The 21,236-nt window shown below is 29.1% G+C and overlaps 1 protein-coding gene across 1 annotated transcript in view; it reads right to left on the bottom strand.

Moving 5' to 3' along the window:
• LOC130898270 (uncharacterized) overlaps positions 1-21,236 on the bottom strand; it is a 111,676-nt gene that overhangs the window by 75,630 nt on the left and 14,810 nt on the right. Inside the window, exon 2 of the mRNA XM_057807439.1 lies at positions 18,591-18,657. The gene's annotated coding sequence lies outside the window, so the exon portion shown is untranslated. The remainder of the gene's footprint in view (positions 1-18,590; positions 18,658-21,236) is intronic.

Here is a 21,236-nt window from a genome sequence, read left to right as displayed (position 1 = left end):
GCTTTCTGCTTTAGCATTAGTACATTTTTTGTGATCTGGGGCAAATGTGAATTTCATTAGTGATTAAATGATTGATATGATCTGGATATTGGGAGATTGCGAATAAAAACGTCTTACTATAAGCAAGAGTATACTATGAACGTTTTTCTGAAAACAGGTGCCCTAAAAGAAAGTTTGGAGAGATTGATGGAGTAGTTCAATTGCACGGATTGAGTTAATTATGGGAATCATGAACGCTTAAAAACTTCTGTGACTGAAGAACATGGAATAAATGTTTTGTGACAATTACTGAAAACCTCAAAAGTATAAGGAGTATTTCTAACGAAGAAAAACTGAGGTACTACGATATGCAAAGAATCATTGACGAAAACAAAATGCACCTTTACCATATTTACTTGCAACAGGAATTAACTGAAGTTGGTTTTGAAAATAGACTAGCATTTTGTAGGTGAGTTTTGCGAAAAGTTGTTCAACATAGAGACTTGTTCGACTATGTTCTATTTGGAGACGAAGCAAAGCGAAGCGAAAATGGTTGTGCTAACAGACAAAACTTTCACTATTATTCAGCTAATCCACATGACATTGTGACATACAGTCAAGCTGGATATCTAGTATGGAGTATGGAGTATGGAGTATCTAGTAGGACTATATGCTTTTGAGGAACATTTAAATATTTAGATGTATTTAGATTTTCTTGTAAGGCAATTACCTTATCGAAAAAAGTCTCACTTCCTACCCTCCAATGGATGTAGTTTATGCATGAAATTATCGCTTTCAAGTATACATAGATGTCTTTGGAGGTAATTTCGAATACCTATTGTGATAATCAAGACGTATATGTATACTGTAGTGAATAGGATAGTTTTTCATTGTTTCGTGCCTGTAATTCATTTGTAATATACTCGTTTTTCTCTGTATTTGCAATTCAACCTCCTCACCTCATTTGTTAAATGATTGAATATAGGTCATCATTGTTTTGTATAGCAATATCAAAATACCTCAAGAGCTAATAATGCTCTTTCCATTTCTTGTTCTGTTCTGGTTATTGAAATTAAATCGTCTGCATTTGAAATTATTTGCTGTTTATAGTCATAAATAAGCTCTGTTGGTTATATCTTTTTATCTAGTGAAATTCAACAAAAAAATTCCATTATATTGAAAGCCACTATCGATATTGGATCTCCTTGTTTTCTAAAACAGTTCCGTTTCTTGTTACTCTAATGTGTGAGTTGTCTAATATCATCTTCATTAGCTTTTGAATTTTTTTGGGATTCATCTTCATCCTTCGGGCAATATATATTTCTATCTATTGTGCTATTGCATTATTAAAATCTATAAACATAACATTTATCTATTATTGTCTTCAGGGTAAATATCTCATCTGTTACTTCTTCTCCTTGAAACCACCTTCGTAATCTATATTTACATTTTACAGTATATGTATTCCAAGGAATAAATATTCACTGTTCTAAAACTTGGGTGTTTTGTTTCACATTTTAAAATAAAACTAATGAGGAATAACAAGAAGTGTATTTTTACTCGCTTGAACTTTAATTTATTTATCTAATTATTAACATTATGATCGTGTTATAAGAAATTTAAAATCTAATTTCTTAATTTAATACTGAAGGTTACAGGAGACTAAGCCCATCAATTTTTCGCAAATAAGATTTTTTTTAGAGCAGTAAACAGCCAAGAGCCTATTTGTTATAAAACTATTGTTACGAAAGTGTTTCCGCCCTAGAGCCGGTCCTGCCTAGGTGTATTGAAATTCTATAATTCGGCGTAGGCGCGAGAGGTGCATCTGACTTACTTCTTATGAGTCGCGTAATCCGTTTGATGTTTGTTATATCCGTTTTATAGCAAACAGTGTGTTTGTGTTATATAAATAAGTTTATGTAGCGCAGTTGAGTTCAGTTTATAATAAATGGTCATAGTGAACAGAACAAATTAGCAAAGGAATCGCAGAATTTAAATAAATTATTCAAGTTAAGTGATAGTAATAAGTGAATTATTATAAGTTAGTGTAGAGTATAGTATGTATATGTATATATATGTATATATATATATATATATATATATATATATATATATACATATATATATATATATATATATATATATGTATAGTATGTTGAAATAAATTAAGAACGTAGGAGACAGTGTCTATCAATTCACCCCACGAATAGAAAGAGTGTAAATAAATACGAAAAATATTACACTATTTTATTTACGCTGTCGGTTTAGTAGCGTCAACGTAAAGTCTTATGAGAATAATGGGATAATTTTTCTCATCATCTTATTGAATTAGTATACTGGCATCGATTCTTTGAATTTATTTGGTCGTTCAAAGTCTATAAATCCCGTTACATGCTACTCTGGTAACGTTAATACTACTAACTTATGGAATAATTTTATTTTCACCATTAAGTACTTAAAAATAGAGTCCAAATATTCCATTAATGAATACATACATAGAAGTGAAGCTAACAAAAACGTGTTAAAATGTGGAGTGTGACCCTTTGTGAGGTTGCTAAGTCATTTGTGTTATTATGGTAACCAAGATTCTTCGAGTATTACAGATTAAATTCTGAATTGCTTTCTATCCTCTTTGGTTTGCATAATTTCGAAAAATTCAAATTATAGCATGAGTAAAGTTTTATCATATACCAATATTTTTAAGATTTCTATACATCTTTATAACTAGAAGTGTTGAAATGAAATTAAGCGAATAATTTTATTTAATATTCCTTGGAAATAAGGCACCTATATTGGAATACATCATCTGCGGAACTTGTTTCTACCAATTTCAATGTAATTATCAAAATTACTCCTCAGATATATTGTGTCGTCGCAATTTTCCAGTACAGTGGCACAGTCTGTGATTAATGCAGGTTAACTTGAATCCCAATATTAATTACTATTAGTTAATAATTGACTAACCAGCCTTGTTTATACAACTTTGTTAAAACACCCGTTTAATTGGATGTAATGAGGTATTTCGAGTTCTAGCGAGAGACTAAAGGCAGAGGTGTTCAATTTGATCGCAGATATCGAATGTGTAAGCATCAAAGAAATAGAGTAAATTCACTTATCAAGGTTAATTTTTTTAAGCTAGGACACTTTTTTAGAAGTTAGTGATTATGTAGTCAAATTTTTGTAGCTACTCGAACTGAAGAATATTATTTTTGTAAGAATGTGTAAAGAAATTTAATACTATAATTACCATAAGTTCATTCACAAGTATTTCAGTGTTTCAGTCTAAATTAGTGAAAATTCATTGCTTAGAACAACTAAGCATTATCCAAAAATAACATCACAAAAAACGAAGCACCTATGCCTCTATTCATATTCGTATTTATATTCATTTATACAATTTAGTAGTAACATAAAGCCAGTTAATCTTTACCTGTGAAAGTTGTTGGATTGATTGAGTTTATTCATTCATTATCACCTCAGGAACAACAATTCCATGCAAAAATATACCTACGAAGACCTTGGAAGAAACACAGTAAAATGTGAAGTGGAGGAGTCTTAGAATAAAAATAACAAAACAATCAACACTAAAAGTTGATTCTGTCAAGGATAAAACAAAAAAATGAAAGATGTAAACTACTTTACCATCCTATAACATGAAAATAATTTAGAATTATAGAAATTAGGATAAAATCTAGAATAAAAGCGTGTAAATGATAATCTAGGTTGAGTTTACAAGTAACATGTTCGGAAAAATTTTGAAATTAAAAATCAACTAGAGAACGAATGTGTACAAATAAATGAAATATAGTATAGGGGAACTAGTTCAAAGAACTATGTAGTAGGACGATCCAATACCTATAAAAAACTACAAAACTATCAGTCAACAATTACTGAAGAAGAGATATCCAGAAAAATGAAGAAACTGGAAAGAAGAAGAGTGCCAGTAACTAATAGTTTTCCAAGCGAATAATGCAGGCACCGAGGTAATAGAATATCTTGAAGTATAATATATAATAAGATATTTGATCCCTCACAAATTTTTAGAAAAGAATCTTTCTCCCGTCTTCAAGAAAAGGCAAAAGTGCTATCAGGAAAGTATTGCTCATATATATACAACCACAAAACTACTGATATAAACTGAACCAACAAACCGCAACTATGGAAAAACACACTTTAAAAAAGGAAAAACAACAATGGTTGGAAAGAAATAGATTAAATACTGAAGCCAATTCATATGAAACAAATTAAAAGAAATGGGCGTTCAAAAAAGTCAACTTTTCGATACCCTAAACATATCAAAGAGAAGGATAGTAAAACCAAGCAGAGGTTAAATATCAAAACAACTAACAGACTAAGCTTAGTTCATTTATATTCTACGTCATAATAGTTATTATAGTAAATAAAGTGCCATAGATATATTGTATAGGCTGCACTATAAATGCTGGAACCAACGACGATTAGTGAAAACATGTTCATAAGCATGCTAAGAGCTGCTCTTGAAAATATCTTCAAAAAACTTAATCTTAAACATCCAGTAAGAGATCTAAGATGTCTGATAACTGAAGCAGCAAGTTTTTTTATGCAAGTAGTGCGGATGGATCAAAAACATGTAACAAACTCAGAAAATATATCAGAATAACAAAGATGTCATATATAGAAAAATTGGATAAGCAATGAAATAAAAAATGGTACGAACATCTAGAATATATCGACGGAAACAGGCTTGTGTAGTTAACTTCAGACTGAAAAGGAAAAATACTACTCTAATACAATCCTTGAGATGAGCGGACTGCGAATTTTGATATCGACAAAAAGTCGATGAATGTCACGCTTTTCAGAGGAGGTGTAATTTAATATTGGTCGAGGCATTAGCCAGGAAAATAGTTGTTTTATTTTTTAGAAATATTGAACTTCGAAATAATGTACAGAGTTAAAAGGAAGAATCATATATTTTGGAAAATTTATAAGCTTAGGATTGTGGCGTGCTGTTGAATTTATTATTGTATGATAAAAACGTTATATTAACTAATTTCAAAGATGAATATTCGAATTGAATATATTCCCACAAAGAAAATGTTCATAAATTAGTTAACAAAGACTTTCTACAAACATGGCATGATTCCAAAACCATCTCAAGAGCTTAGAAATCAATTTGAAGATTACTTCTAAAAATTATAAATGAAATGTTTTTATCAAACGATAATAAAATTCTACAGCACACCACAATCCTAAACTATTTAATTCCACGACGATGAATACATAAGTATTCGAAAGCGCGAAATATACACTTTGAGATTAATTTTGCCACATTCCTATAGTCTGGTCGAGAAAAAATAAACCTGCCGAAATTAGTTCTCCGTCTCGGAAAAATATGGTTGATGGCTTAATCGATCCGGAATGGCATCCCGAAAAAGACGTATTTCGTCTTTTTTCCGGGAGAAAAAAATTACAATTGTTATTAACAAAAAACTGGATGAAAAAAAGAGGGGTCCAGTTTTTTGAAAATTTCTCAAAAAGTATAAGTCGTAGGTCAAATATTCAAAAAGATTCTGAAAGAGCAGGAAATTTCAGCTGGAAGTCTCCGACTCCCGAAATCGTACGACCAATATTTATAATTTTTATTTAACATTGAAAATAGGCTCCCGCGCGGCAGTTTTGGCATGCGCGCGACGCTACCATTTCGGAGTCTCGCTTTTAAATAATTTTTTTATGCAACTAAATGTTTATAAAAAAATTTCAAAAAATTCAGGTATTATCTAGAGACTTCAAAGATTATGACCCCGTGTTTTAGAAAGTTTAATAACCATTTTTCAAAAAGTGAGGCTATTGTTAATTAACAGTTATTTTGCTGATTTTCGCTGTTATAAAAGGCGGTGTAAAAGTTTAAATAATTATCCTGAATTTTTTTCCTCTCTTAGATTCCTTTTTATTAATATCCTGAACAAGATGGCATGAAAAAAAATTAAAAAATTTTTTTATTTCATTAATTATTAATTTTTAATCAAGTTAAAAAAAGAAAAATTGATATAATATTATTTAAACTATTTTTTTTCAATAACTTTAAGCCAGGTATGATTTTATATTCATCCTTGGCACCATATTGGAATTTTAAAAATTTGTTTATGCCATTTATTTATAAAAAAATAATAATATAACTATTATTTAAATAAATATTTAAGAAATTTTTTTTTCTTAAAAATCATTATTTGCATTTCTCTACATAATTGCAAAAAAAAAATTTTTACTCGTAATTTATTCATTTGTTTATTAAACAAATTGTTATAAACAATTTTTTTTTCTTGTTTTATTTTTTTTTCGGTAGATGAAAAAATTAGAAAAACAACGATCTGCAACAATAGGGTAAAAAAAATAGTCATACAGTAAAATTATAAAATTCAATAAAAAATAGTAGAAAATTTTCTTTACCCTATTGTTGCAGATCGTTGTTTTTCTAATTTTTTCATCTACCGAAAAAAAAATAAAACAAGAAAAAAAAATTGTTTATAACAATTTGTTTAATAAACAAATGAATAAATTACGAGTAAAAATTTTTTTTTTGCAATTATGTAGAGAAATGCAAATAATGATTTTTAAGAAAAAAAAATTTCTTAAATATTTATTTAAATAATAGTTATATTAAAAAAACGATTATAAACAATAAGATATTGTTATTAAGAAAATTTTTTTTAAATCATTATTTTCTCAGGCTAATAATGTGGTAAAAAAAAATTTTTGAAAAATATTCAATTAGTCCATTTGTTTAAAAATTTTTTATAAACAAATGGCATAAACAAATTTTTAAAATTCCAATATGGTGCCAAGGATGAATATAAAATCATACCTGGCTTAAAGTTATTGAAAAAAAATAGTTTAAATAATATTATATCAATTTTTCTTTTTTTAACTTGATTAAAAATTAATAATTAATGAAATAAAAAAATTTTTTAATTTTTTTTTATGCCATCTTGTTCAGGATATTAATAAAAAGGAATCTACGAGAGGAAAAAAATTCAGGATAATTATTTAAACTTTTACACCGCCTTTTATAACAGCGAAAATCAGCAAAATAACTGTTAATTAACAATAGCCTCACTTTTTGAAAAATGGTTATTAAATTTTCTAAAACACGGGGTCATAATCTTTGAAGTCTCTAGATAATACCTGAATTTTTTGAAATTTTTTTATAAACATTTAGTTGCATAAAAAAATTATTTAAAAGCGAGACTCCGAAATGGCAGCGTCGCGCGCATGCCAAAACTGCCGCGCGGGAGCCTATTTTCAATGTTAAATAAAAATTATAAATATTGGTCGTACGATTTCGGGAGTCGGAGACTTCCAGCTGAAATTTCCTGCTCTTTCAGAATCTTTTTGAATATTTGACCTACGACTTATACTTTTTGAGAAATTTTCAAAAAACTGGACCCCTCTTTTTTTCATCCAGTTTTTTGTTAATAACAATTGTAATTTTTTTCTCCCGGAAAAAAGACGAAATACGTCTTTTTCGGGATGCCATTCCGGATCGATTAAGCCATCAACCATATTTTTCCGAGACGGAGAACTAATTTCGGCAGGTTTATTTTTTCTCGACCAGACTAGATATGCTTAAATTTTGACGACTGACATTGGAACCTTAGCGCACTCATAATATTTCAGAGCTTTTGTTTCATCAGACGCAACGCGTAAACGGAATACTCACAGTTTTTATTTAGTAGAGGAGGACGGTTGTTTCCGGTCTACATTTCTACGCGAAAATGCACTTTTATCATTGACGTCGACTAGAACTGAACAACGTTCTGTACTCCTGATCCCACAGTGGACATTATTTATAATTAACAATAAAAAGATATGATCATAATATGCCAATTGGTTGGTACGTTTTCGTTTTTTTTTAAATAGTGCCCTTGATCAAAGCTGTCGCTTATGTTGTATAGTCACTTCCAAAAACTAAAATAAATAAATTTGCCTCTTTCTCTTTCAACTAGTTTATATTTAATATTAATAACATTATTAATCTATGACTCAAAAATAAAATTTTTGTTTGAAATAAAAACTTTGCTAAACTTTCCTGTATTTATAAATATATCAAATTATCTCAACTCTTTCTTAAACAGGATTAAAATCTCTAATCCTCCTATTTATGTTTTGATATACTTTTTTCTCTTAATATTGTCTTGTGATTCTAGCTCGCAAAGTTGTTAATATCGTAATAATAGGCGATAAGATATTTAATTAGTGCCATAAAAATGGCATCGAAGTCTTGTTAATTTATTATATGAAAGCCTTGGTTTCAAATTTATGTGAAGTTATGTATACGAATGTTACAATAGTATTCTTCAGGCTTTAGTGTGCGAATATAAGCGAAGCTAGAAATGAAATACTTAAACGATAGATTTCTCAAGCAACGAAAGGATGGAATCATTCCAGTAACAACTGAAACAACAAATGTGAGAAAAGAAAGAAGTGAAGAAAAGTGCACTGATTCTATTTATATAAAAAAAAAGATACCTTCTTTGCATAAATATCAACTTGATTTTCATGAAAGATGCAAATTGTACAAAACTTGTCCTAGAATTATGAAAAATCTGCGTTCGTAGAGAAATTATCGGTTAAAAAATTTAGGAATGAAGACAACATATTTTCAATTAGAATGAAACATAGATAAATGAACGATATTTTTTGAGAAATCATATTGAATGATCGTTGAAAGAGGCTTGTAGGAATTTGACATTCCACGAACAGGAGAGATTTTTTTATTACTGCATTTTCTTTCATTTAATTCAATTCAATAGCATATTGATTTTCCATTTTTTTCTTTAATTCTTGTTGAATTTCTTCAATGTGTATGCAATATTGTGCTTCATTGTTATTGGACTCCGGGTATTATTACATTTACCAGCGATTATTATGTTACTATAAATGTGGGTATTCAAAATATTTTTTTCTACTGCCTCTGGTATCAGTAGCAGAATCAATAAGAAAAAATTTCAAAATGAAATGCTATTGCTTGAATATAATAAATCATATCTGAGAAATAGACAAAGTGATTTCTTCAGAAATGGTGTTACAATAGATGTGACGACTGCGCCACTATAATTAAAAAAGATATGAGAAAAATTCTTAAATATAAACATAACAAGCCGACTAACATGTTCCAAATTAATTTGTTTTCTTATCTATACTTATATAGGTAGCTACATTTGTTTAATGAATATTGTTTGGTCTTTAAGTTTATTAGTTGTGAGTTTTTTCGACCTACAAATAATCGTTGTTGTTTTTTTACGATAGTGAATAAACTGCATATCTGCGAGTATATTTTGGTACAAAGTTTATTCAGTAACCTATTAATAGATGAGCGAAAATTAATTGAAATCATTATTCTTTCACAGAACCTGAAGTCGAAGACTTCAGGAGAATTTTTATTCTCTCAAGATGTTCATGTTTCAAATCACTAACAATACTGAGAACTTCTCTTTTAAGTCAGTAATGATTTTCTGCTAGACAAGTATAACTTAATATACACGTCGGTATCTGCAGCTTCCTTAGTTGTTTCCTCTTCGACAACACCCCTCACAGTACGCGGGAGCATCTTTGGGTTTATTCCAAAGAAGTTTGCTATCCTGGGTGATACCCAGATACTTCACTTCCCGTTCTTCGTAGATATATTTATTTTTAATATTCCTCAGTTTACCTTTCTATTGGATAGATCACTGTGATTCTCTTTAAATTTGGCGCCTGTTTAATAAATTTGCACCGTTTTTAGGTTATGAGGAGGAATCCAACACAGTGTATATCTGCTTATCAGTTCATATAGCAGATCATTACTGAGGTCCGCAGCAGTAGATATAGTACCATGCCCTGTGGAATACTTCTTTTGGTAATTTGTAGGTATGAACATAGTTTATATTCAATACCCATCCGTTCTCCTTAGACCCCGCCTATGACTACATGTCGTGAAATATTTGTAAGATAAAAAATGGAACTTGTATATAGAACATATAGCCAATCCAGATTAATGTGTAGAATACTTTGAGATTTGTGTCCCCTACTTCTGGTTCTGACTTTCTTTACCATTATACAAATGTTTTTAATGTTGATCCGTACTTCGCGTGTCGTTGTAATTTGCATTCTGCTTAAGTATTTTCATTTATCCTTGATGATATGAAGGGGAAACAAATGATAGGACATATTGGTTTGATTACGAAAATAAATATCAAGGGTTCATTGTCCTTTTTCGCTTACTTTCATGCCAAATTACTCAGCTATCAAAATTTTACGGTAATGATTTCAGTGGATTATCATTTCAAAGTGATTAGAACTAGGAATTTTATAATTCAGTTTGATTTTTGATTAACAATGACTAATTAATTTGGATACTTCTAGTTTCTTCATAAATTTAAAGGAACCAGTCATAGTTCTGCTTCCCATGTTTCCTAAACATTTAATGGAAGTAACAAATTATTGAAATAGTCTTACAAAACATAAGTTTGCATTTTTCTTTTTTGGACCAATGCTAACGAGAACTATGCCAGAGATCCTATTTCAAAATGTAGTTAAGCTTATGATATATGTATTTTTCCAATCATAGCTATAGTAACATAATAAGATTTTTTCTCACAAAAAACTTGATTTTCATTGATTTGATTCATAAACTTCAATCGGATCTGTTTTTGACATTTGTTCATAGTAGTTCAGCAGTTGTTTCTAAAGTCCCTCATGAATACATATTCGAAGTTTTCATCAAAGTTTTGTAATACCCAAGATTTGAATAAATTTCATATGTATCTGGAGGCTAAGAAACGTAGTGATTAAAATTGTCTCCAATCTCCAGTCGCCAATCAACGTATATGATGCTAAATATAAAATAGTTCTTCTAGAGTACTAATAAGAGTTAAATATTCCTTGACTTATTGACAAACATCTCCCGTGAAACGTTACATTATGTTTTTGACATTAAAAAATACATATTATTTCGATATCCAGAAAACAGTGATGAGAAGTCAAACTTATATTGGGGATGACTGAATTTCATAATAGTACTTTCAAGAATGGCACGATATCTTCAAAAAATCGTTTGTTAATATGTAATATCTGTGGAGTGAAATTTTTTAGAAAAGTAATAGATTCAGCAGATTTTGCTCAAAGACAGGCCCGTCGGAAGCGGTCATGCGAAGCGTGTATTGGACACGGTTGGGAGGCAGCATATTGTGCGATTCATCACGTGATTCAAGTTATTGGCGTCAATTAAATTCAGATTCTTACTTGATCGCGCCCCAAGTATTCTTTGAAAAGCAGGATTGGCGAGATTACGGTTGTCCCCTCTAAGGTTCCTTCTGAGTTTGTAGACTAGGTACATAGGTACTTGAATGAATTCGAACAGTATTATGGACATGGATGAAGAGACGATGGCAATGATGAAGAGACGATGGTAAATTGCAATAATTTTGTTCATAGTGTTTTTGATATGTATATTGGCATAATTATAATTAGTAATATTTGAACTTGTCAACTGCGATTTCAATTCAAGCATCCGTCAGTATAAATCAGAAGTGCTAAGAAATCATAGTTATAGTGAGTACTAATCTACGTTTATTTATTAACTTATCACAAAAATAGTTTGGCAATAAGCTATCGGAGAATTTTGGTCCCAGTTCATAACATATCCAAATTAGTTTTTGAATACTGTTCAAAATTTATACATACTCTCAACAGCAGAAACGGGAAAAAGAATTAAAAGAAGAAAAACAGAAGGCTCTTTAATGAAATTCTCAAGCAAGCCAGAAAAGAGGGAAACGTAGACTTCAAAATTATATGTAGAGTTTTATTCAAGAATCCTAGATCAGTCCATAACTTCCTTAACAGATAGATTCGACAGGTTAAAATATTTACTGACACGTTTGCCTTTCCTAACAATAACTTTCTAATTACTTCAATGACGAGATAAGGAAACATTGTGAATATTTAAATCTGAAACTTAAAGATTGATCAACCATCATTTTACCAATAAATTAATTTCAACATTTCCGAACACAGCGACAGCGCTTATTACTTACACTGCCCGTTTCATTTGACTCTGGTGGAACATCTTTCCAAAATTGAAAATGGTCAAAAACCATAAGAACAACAATTCTCCAGCAAAAACAAATCATGGAGCTATAGTTTCAATTATAAACAAAAGTTCCCAGACGGTTTGTATATAAGAAAGTTGATAAAAGATTTGGCAAGCATAATGGCAAGATAAGTTGAATTTTTTTAGATAAATGTTTTCATTTCAAAAGTTTTTCATAATAGTTTTTCTTGATTTTTAGTCTCTTTTCTATGAAAATCAGTTTAAAATAACATGTGAAAATTGTTATAAATTAATTTTTATAGAAAAAATATCTAAAATTAAGACATTACGTGAAACATATGAAAATGTGTAACAAGCAAAAAGTTAAGGAAAATATTTAAGTATATAGATTCACGCAATAAACCAGAATAATAGCTATCTAGTTGAGATGAATATTTTGCCTTCCCTAAGATGTTTTTTATTCAACATATGAAAAAAATTGATTATACTTTTTTGGACAAAACTCACTGTAGTTGTACGGCGGCATAATTGCTACTGCGCGTGGGCGATAAAACAGCTAACGGCGTGGCGGGTCAGCTACAAGATACGATCAAATATGGTTTTATCGAATTTTTTTCTGTATGCACAGTAACAAATTAATCTAATTTTTTTTGGGTGAAATTGTTAAAGAGATTTCTTATAAACTACATAATTTCAACAGATAAGATTCCTTGCCATGCCAAATATGGAATATAAATATATCTGTCATCTTATTTGCAAGAATTCTAATCAATCATTTCAGTTCATATTAATAGAAGGAATTAAAGTAACAATTAGTGATATTATCATCAGTTATCCATAAGTATTTCTTTATCACATCAACATACCGGATCATAAATTATTTACTCTGCATACTATGTTATTTCAAGAAAATGTACATTTTCAAAACAATATATCCTTAAAAGATGAGTGCTTCATAACCCTCATGTGCTTTGTAGTGGGAATTGGACTGAATTTGTTAATGTCTTCTTTCGCATCGAGAAATATATGACACAGTCACCCCTATCACTTAATAAAATTACAATATAATTCAGATAATTTCAATTTAATATCGACCAGCTAAGTAAATCAAATTATGATAAATCAGCATTATCATCCAACGAGTAAATTTCCAGACCATATACTCACTTTCAAATTGTAATATTTCATTTCAAAAAATATCAATATTATATTTGTTCAACGAAAAGTCTTAAATCATGTATAAAATAATTTTGAACATTGGAGTTTCGAACCACGCCACGGAGTGTTGCAATCAGTTCATTTGAAAGCCAACTTTAGACAGAGAGACATTAGTCCCGTTCCTACAACCAAAAAAGCATACGAAGAAATTCGGAAGAAGACGTTGACAAGTTATGATCAATTACTATTCAGTTTGGTAATTTTATTTCAGAATAACTCGAGTATCACGTATTGGAGTGATGGTTCTGTCAAAGTGCATAACCCAAATTACTATGAACTTGATGGTGAACTTGAGAATTTCTTAATGCAATAAAACTTTGAGAACGTTTCATGTTTCACAAGTTTTATGATAACATATGAATGCATTATAAGTATTGCCATTTGCAAATCCAATTCTCGGCGGTGGTAATATTCACATTTTTAGAAATGGAATTGCCCCGAAGTCTTAATCAACAACTTTGTAATATAAATAATATGTACGTGTATCGAAAAAAGCTGGTGCAAATTTCTGTATACGTGATTTTTCCGTGGAGCTCATTTCAGTTCAAGTATTATTATCCGTTTCTATTACATTTTTGAAGTCTTAAATTTCATTCAAAATATCACGTGTTAAAAGAGTTCCAAGAATTTCAATTTTTGAGATAGTTGAGATCCAGAATTAGTAAAATTTGTCTGAAACATTTGGGACACTGTTCAAGAAAAATGTCTTTTTTAGAAAAAGATTATGTGATATCTAGGAGTTATTGAGTCAAGTGTTGTAACTGTCACAATTTCCAAAAAAAATGAAGTAAGTGGAGATTGGAACAATTTGAACGCAAAATATTCTTAATAAAAATATATTGAACTTCATTATTAATTATATACGAGCTTCCGGTTTTGCTTGGAATAGTAATAAATTGATATTCTGATAAAAATTTCTATTCAACTCATCATAATATACCCCATACAAGATGCAGACAGCAATATCCCTTTCTGATTGTTTAGTTCTTAAATCCTCCGTGATATAGTATCCAGACAAAAGTATTTATTACTGGGATTTCGGGACGTTACTTTGTTTTATGCTCATTTTATTGTACATTTCAATTATCAGTTGGTGTAGTTATATCATAAAATTGTTTTTTATCTCCAACATGTAGATAAAGAGTACATTTTCTCATATTATCTCACCCTTCTTTTGTTCGTTCTGTTTTGTTTACACAACCAATTGAATTACGTGCTTAATATATGAATCAACTTTGGCTTTAAGAAGAGAAAATCATCCTAAAATGATATTAATGTTGATGAAAATTAATTTTAAAAGTATGGATGCGACTTAATGAAAGGTGACTTTTACTATATTTCGAACTTCTTGAACTCTCTATTTAGATATTCCTTCCAATGATTCTTAGATCTAAGGCTTTAGTCATTGCAAAATATGTTATACAAATTGTCCCAATCCCATTAAATTGAAAAAATTATAAACATCTGTTGCTGTTTTTACAGCTGAAATCTCCAGGAATAAATATAGCAATGGATTAATTCTTTCGTAAATAGCTTTATTTTTCGCGACAGTCTGGTTTAGAATGATTTGAATAAAATACTGTGATAGAGTTTGTGTGGTTTTGTGCAAAATGGAAGCTGGTGCTATTTTTAACATCATAGATACAAAAACATTTTTTTAAATATCCACACGAAGAAAAGATGGAATGAAAAACGAGAGGTAGGCCATTAACAAATGTTATTATAGGACAAAGTGTTGTAACTATCTAATCTCTCTTTCCGACCATCAGTATTTTCTAAGTAAAATCCAACATAGCTAAAGCAGACATATTGTAGTGCGCTCTTGCTAGAAAGAGAGATATAAAGGGTGTGAAGGTTAAGTCATTAACAGCATAGCTTGAAGAAAAGTCCATAATCTATTGTTGTTGCGAAATAACTTGTGGAATAAACGTCGTGCAATAACTACGCTAATTCTTTGGCTTCGATACAATTTATTTTATTTTCACAACTCAAAATATCACTTCTAGATACCTGATAACATACTGAAGTCGATTTTTAAACATTGATTTCGCATATTAATTATCTGTTCAATTTGCTTGGTTCTGAACTGGCTTCTTTTCAAATAAAAACATCTATTTCATTTCTAAAATTTTTTAAAATTATACGTGATTTTCATAACTTTTTTTGTGAATAGCTTGCAAATTACTTACAATATACGAAAAATTGAATCAAGTTGCATCTAACGCTACAAACAACAAATCTCCTCACTTTTAGTCACTCATTTTAGTATGAAATTTGCAGGAAAAAATGCTACGTTTTATGCATTTGGCGTTTTTTTGTAATATTCCTCTTAATTTAAACTATTATAGTAAATATGAATGTCATTTATAGATAGCTTTTTGAGTAAATATAATTTTAAATCTTAGAGATGGAAACAAACATTTCGTAGCAATATTAAGAGTAGTACTCGAGTACAAAATATAAACTTACACATTAACATTCCACGAGATATTATACTCAAAACTCATAATTATTCAAAGTCTCATATACTTCATACTTCATATCACTACTGAAGAGTGAATTACATACAACTTCATTTGAAGAGGGCGGATCAATAAGTGTCTTTTTGATAGAAACACAATTTTGTGAATGAAAAGTCTCATTTTTTATCGTAGTGGCATTTGGACTCTATAAATCATCTCAAGTTTTTCATTCCCCATAAAAATGTTTTTTGTCGGGGTCATAAACATAGATATTTGTATTTTGGACGATTTTATCTTTGAAGCAAGCACAATTCATGGATTCTTGGCACAAAAACTGAAAATGATTACCCTGGCATAGTACTGGTACTAAAACAATTTCTATTGATCAAATGCATTGGTGTATTATTAATATAATCTCTGGTATGTTATGGTGGATCTACGTTTCGTTCACGAAGCGGCTCATTTTGAGCTTGAAAAACTCCATATCTTAAGTGAGGTTGCCATTCGAATGCAGTAGTGATTTATTTTTATCAATTGCATCCATCCTACAGAAAACTTCCTCATACTCAAATGATCATTAAGAATCGAAATCCCTCAGTTGTGTAAGATTCTCAAAACTTTCACAATTTGCACTACTTTCTCAGAATTCAAACCAGTTTTTCACTATTGCAGTTTCCAAAATATTTATCAAGCCCATCCTCTATTTGCGTGTTTCACTTTTTTCCATTTTCTCCTCAAATTACAAGGTAGTCTACTATCAATACCTGTTAACCAAAGCAGTGCAAAATTTTTTGAAAAAATATTTTCTACTTCGATTTTATTGTAGACAACGTCTTTTATCCCTTGAGAATATCTTGATACTGCTTTATGAAACGTGTATACTTATGCCCTCAATTCTTGAAATTTTTCAAGGGTATTGAGCAACTAAAGCTCCAATAAGACTTAGTAGCGTCAGAGCCGAGCAGATTCTACAATTTTTTCAACAATTCTAATTAAAAAAAATGTTCATCTATATATAAGACGTAGCGTAATTGAGAATTGAGTTTTCAATGATAGATTTCAAGCAATCAATTATTACTGTAGTTAAAACAATGTTTTCGAAATTACATTCTTAGGATACACAACTCTCATCATAATTACATTTCTTTCTCTGAAGGATGATTTTTAATCGAATAAAAGTAGAAAGAGAGAGAGCTCCATTATTACAGAAAATACATTAGTATACATACAGTAGTATAAAGTGTGTATTATACATATCTGTCGTGAAATAAATAGCTATTATGTACTACTAGACAATACTTTATTATTCACCGTATGACGTCACTTTTGTGATGTATGAATAAAATTGAAATTGTCATAATATTATAAGGACGATCTTATGGTCAGAATTTTCATATTATGTAATCAAACTTGAACCAAATATCATACTTCTCATTCAATCAATTCATTTAGCATTTAATCAATTACTTAGAAATTCAAATATTTATATGAAAATATTCGAATATTTTGAAATAAACCGGGCCGCAGATCATGGTTGTATCATATAATAAATCATATTTATTTTATGATTTTCTAGATCAAATTTATTTGGTGTTTGATCCCAAAAAATGCGCACATATAAATTGGTAATCGAAATATACTTTCCTGTACATTTTACGTCTATGTCTAATTTAGATTATAGTCAAAGAATCGTTATACCTACATCAAATTATGTTGAGTAAATGTTTTATCATTGGCATAGAAAAGTATTTTTGATTGGAAATATAAATCATGAATACCAGAAAAAATTGAGGAGAAAGCAAAATCGATAGATTCAAAGTTACTGCCAGAGAAATCGAAAAAACTTCTCACGTCTACGTATGCATACCAAAAAAAAAACAGAAATGTAAGAATGATTGGAATATATTACTGAGGAGATCCAAAATTTCCTTTAATTATGCACTAAATATAATATTTATCACCTTATCACTTAACTACCATGATATACTCCTTGAACAATATTCTATTACTAACTAATAACAGTAAATGAAAGCGACAATCAAAATGTTTAACCGCTGACTTAAAAACAGCAGCTTATTTTATTTCAATAATATTTGACACATATCAGTGTGGTCGTAATATGTAAATGATTTAAATTTCATTGCAATCGGGTGACTATAAGTTTGTGTTAACCTTTCAATAATGGATTGAAAGATCCGACTATGCATACTCATATATCAAGTGATCAATATCCTCTTGGGTTATTACTATACAAGCTCTATCTCAAGTCAAAAATCCAAAGAGTTTGGGGATACATTGTAAAGTACTTAAACTTCTACCGATTATGTCTAAGGTGAGAGATAAATTTGAACGTAAAAGATAGAGTATTATTCTACTGAAAAGTTGGATTTTTGATTATGATGCGGTAAAAAATCAGATGTAATTCACATTTGATGAAAGTATCGATTTGATTTATATTTCCTTGTATCTATGTGATTCATTCAACCTCATTTTTATATGAATAGTGAAGGTGACCTGAACTCAAATAATATATACCGTTCAAAAAAAATTAGGGTCTCTTTTTTACCCTATTCATATCTAGGCAGTACCGGAATACAGAATAGAGAAAAAAATGATTGATTACTAGAGTTGATGAAAGCAAAGTGACAAATAGAAAAGAGTGAAAAAATTGGATGATAATCTTTGGATAACGAACTCAGAAGATACTAGAAGAATTTTATTCATTATAATGAATAGTAAATATAATGATTCAAAATAGATCTACCCGTATAACAAAGGTGAAGCAACAGATTTCTGTACCGAAGCGCTAATATGACAAATCATTTGTTGTAAATGAAGTCAAATATATAGAATCAATAACTTACCAATATGCTCCAAAAAACTTTGGTTTTATTCTCACTTTCTCAGATATCTAGCGAATTATCCAAAAATCTGTAATAAAAATTATCATGTCAATGATTTGTCTATCTATTTATAATATGCTCAGCTTCAGAATTAATCTAATAAAAATGGTTTGAGAATATTGGAAACTGGTAGAAATTGTATTATGAATTTTATGGAATAATAGAAAATATCTGTCACTCCTGCCAAAAGTATGTAGATATCAATCGATAAATATAACTCTTGGAATGAATCTCCAATCTTAACATAGATTGAGAGTTAAAATAACACCGTAACTACTGTAAACATACCTACATATTCATGTGGATATATTAACTGTTAGTCTGGTCGAGAAAAAATAAACCTGCCGAAATTAGTTCTCCGTCTCGGAAAAATATGGTTGATGGCTTAATCGATCCGGAATGGCATTTCCGGGAGAAAAAAATTACAATTGTTATTAACAAAAAACTGGATGAAAAAAAGAGGGGTCCAGTTTTTTGAAAATTTCTCAAAAAGTATAAGTCGTAGGTCAAATATTCAAAAAGATTCTGAAAGAGCAGGAAATTTCAGCTAGGAAGTCTCCGACTCCCGAAATCGTACGACCAATATTTATAATTTTTATTTAACATTGAAAATAGGCTCCCGCGCGGCAGTTTTGGCATGCGCGCGACGCTGCCATTTCGGAGTCTCGCTTTTAAATAATTTTTTTATGCAACTAAATGTTTATAAAAAAATTTCAAAAAATTCAGGTATTGTCTAGAGACTTCAAAGATTATGACCCCGTGTTTTAGAAAGTTTAATAACCATTTTTCAAAAAGTTAGGCTATTGTTAATTAACAGTTATTTTGCTGATTTTCGCTGTTATAAAAGGCGGTGTAAAAGTTTAAATAATTATCCTGAATTTTTTTCCTCTCTTAGATTCCTTTTTATTAATATCCTGAACAAGATGGCATGAAAAAAAATTAAAAAATTTTTTTATTTCATTAATTATTAATTTTTAATCAAGTTAAAAAAAGAAAAATTGATATAATATTATTTAAACTATTTTTTTTCAATAACTTTAAGCCAGGTATGATTTTATATTCATCCTTGGCACCATATTGGAATTTTAAAAATTTGTTTATGCCATTTATTTATAAAAAAATTTTAAACAAATGGACTAATTGAATATTTTTCAGAAATTTTTTTTTACCACATTATTAGCCTGAGAAAATAATGATTTTTAAAAAAAAATTTTTTTCTTAATAACAATATCTTATTGTTTATAATCGTTTTTTTAATATAACTATTATTTAAATAAATATTTAAGAAATTTTTTTTTTCTTAAAAATCATTATTTGCATTTCTCTACATAATTGCAAAAAAAAAATTTTTTACTCGTAATTTATTCATTTGTTTATTAAACAAATTGTTATAAACAATTTTTTTTCTTGTTTTATTTTCTTTTCGGTAGATGAAAAAATTAGAAAAACAACGATCTGCAACAATAGGGTAAAAAAAATTTTCTACTATTTTTTATTGAATTTTATAATTTTACTGTATGACTATTTTTTTTACCCTATTGTTGCAGATCGTTGTTTTTCTAATTTTTTCATCTACCGAAAAAAAAATAAAACAAGAAAAAAAAATTGTTTATAACAATTTGTTTAATAAACAAATGAATAAATAACGAGTAAAAAAAATTTTTTGCTGCAATTATGTAGAGAAATGCAAATAATGACTTTTAAGAAAAAAAAAAATTTCTTAAATATTTATTTCAATAATAGTTATATTAAAAAAACGATTATAAACAATAAGATATTGTTATTAAGAAAAAATTTTTTTTTAAAAATCATTATTTTCTCAGGCTAATAATGTGGTAAAAAAAAATTTTTGAAAAATATTCAATTAGTCCATTTGTTTAAAAATTTTTTATAAACAAATGGCATAAACAAATTTTTAAAATTCCAATATGGTGCCAAGGATGAATATAAAATCATACCTGGCTTAAATTTATTGAAAAAAAATAGTTTAAATAATATTATATCAATTTTTCTTTTTTTAACTTGATTAAAAATTAATAATTAATGAAATAAAAAAATTTTTTAATTTTTTTTATGCCATCTTGTTCAGGATATTAATAAAAAGGAATCTACGAGAGGAAAAAAATTCAGGATAATTATTTAAACTTTTACACCGCCTTTTATAACAGCGAAAATCAGCAAAATAACTGTTAATTAACAATAGCCTAACTTTTTGAAAAATGGTTATTAAACTTTCTAAAACACGGGGTCATAATCTTTGAAGTCTCTAGATAATACCTGAATTTTTTGAAATTTTTTTATAAACATTTAGTTGCATAAAAAAATTATTTAAAAGCGAGACTCCGAAATGGCAGCGTCGCGCGCATGCCAAAACTGCCGCGCGGGAGCCTATTTTCAATGTTAAATAAAAATTATAAATATTGGTCGTACGATTTCGGGAGTCGGAGACTTCCTAGCTGAAATTTCCTGCTCTTTCAGAATCTTTTTGAATATTTGACCTACGACTTATACTTTTTGAGAAATTTTCAAAAAACTGGACCCCTCTTTTTTTCATCCAGTTTTTTGTTAATAACAATTGTAATTTTTTTCTCCCGGAAAAAAGATGAA

This window comes from Diorhabda carinulata, chromosome 9, assembly GCF_026250575.1.
Source record: "Diorhabda carinulata isolate Delta chromosome 9, icDioCari1.1, whole genome shotgun sequence".
NCBI classification, from domain to species: Eukaryota; Metazoa; Arthropoda; class Insecta; order Coleoptera; family Chrysomelidae; genus Diorhabda; species Diorhabda carinulata.
The sequence above is the reverse complement of the archived record's forward strand: the minus strand, read 5'-3'. Positions and strand labels throughout refer to the sequence as shown.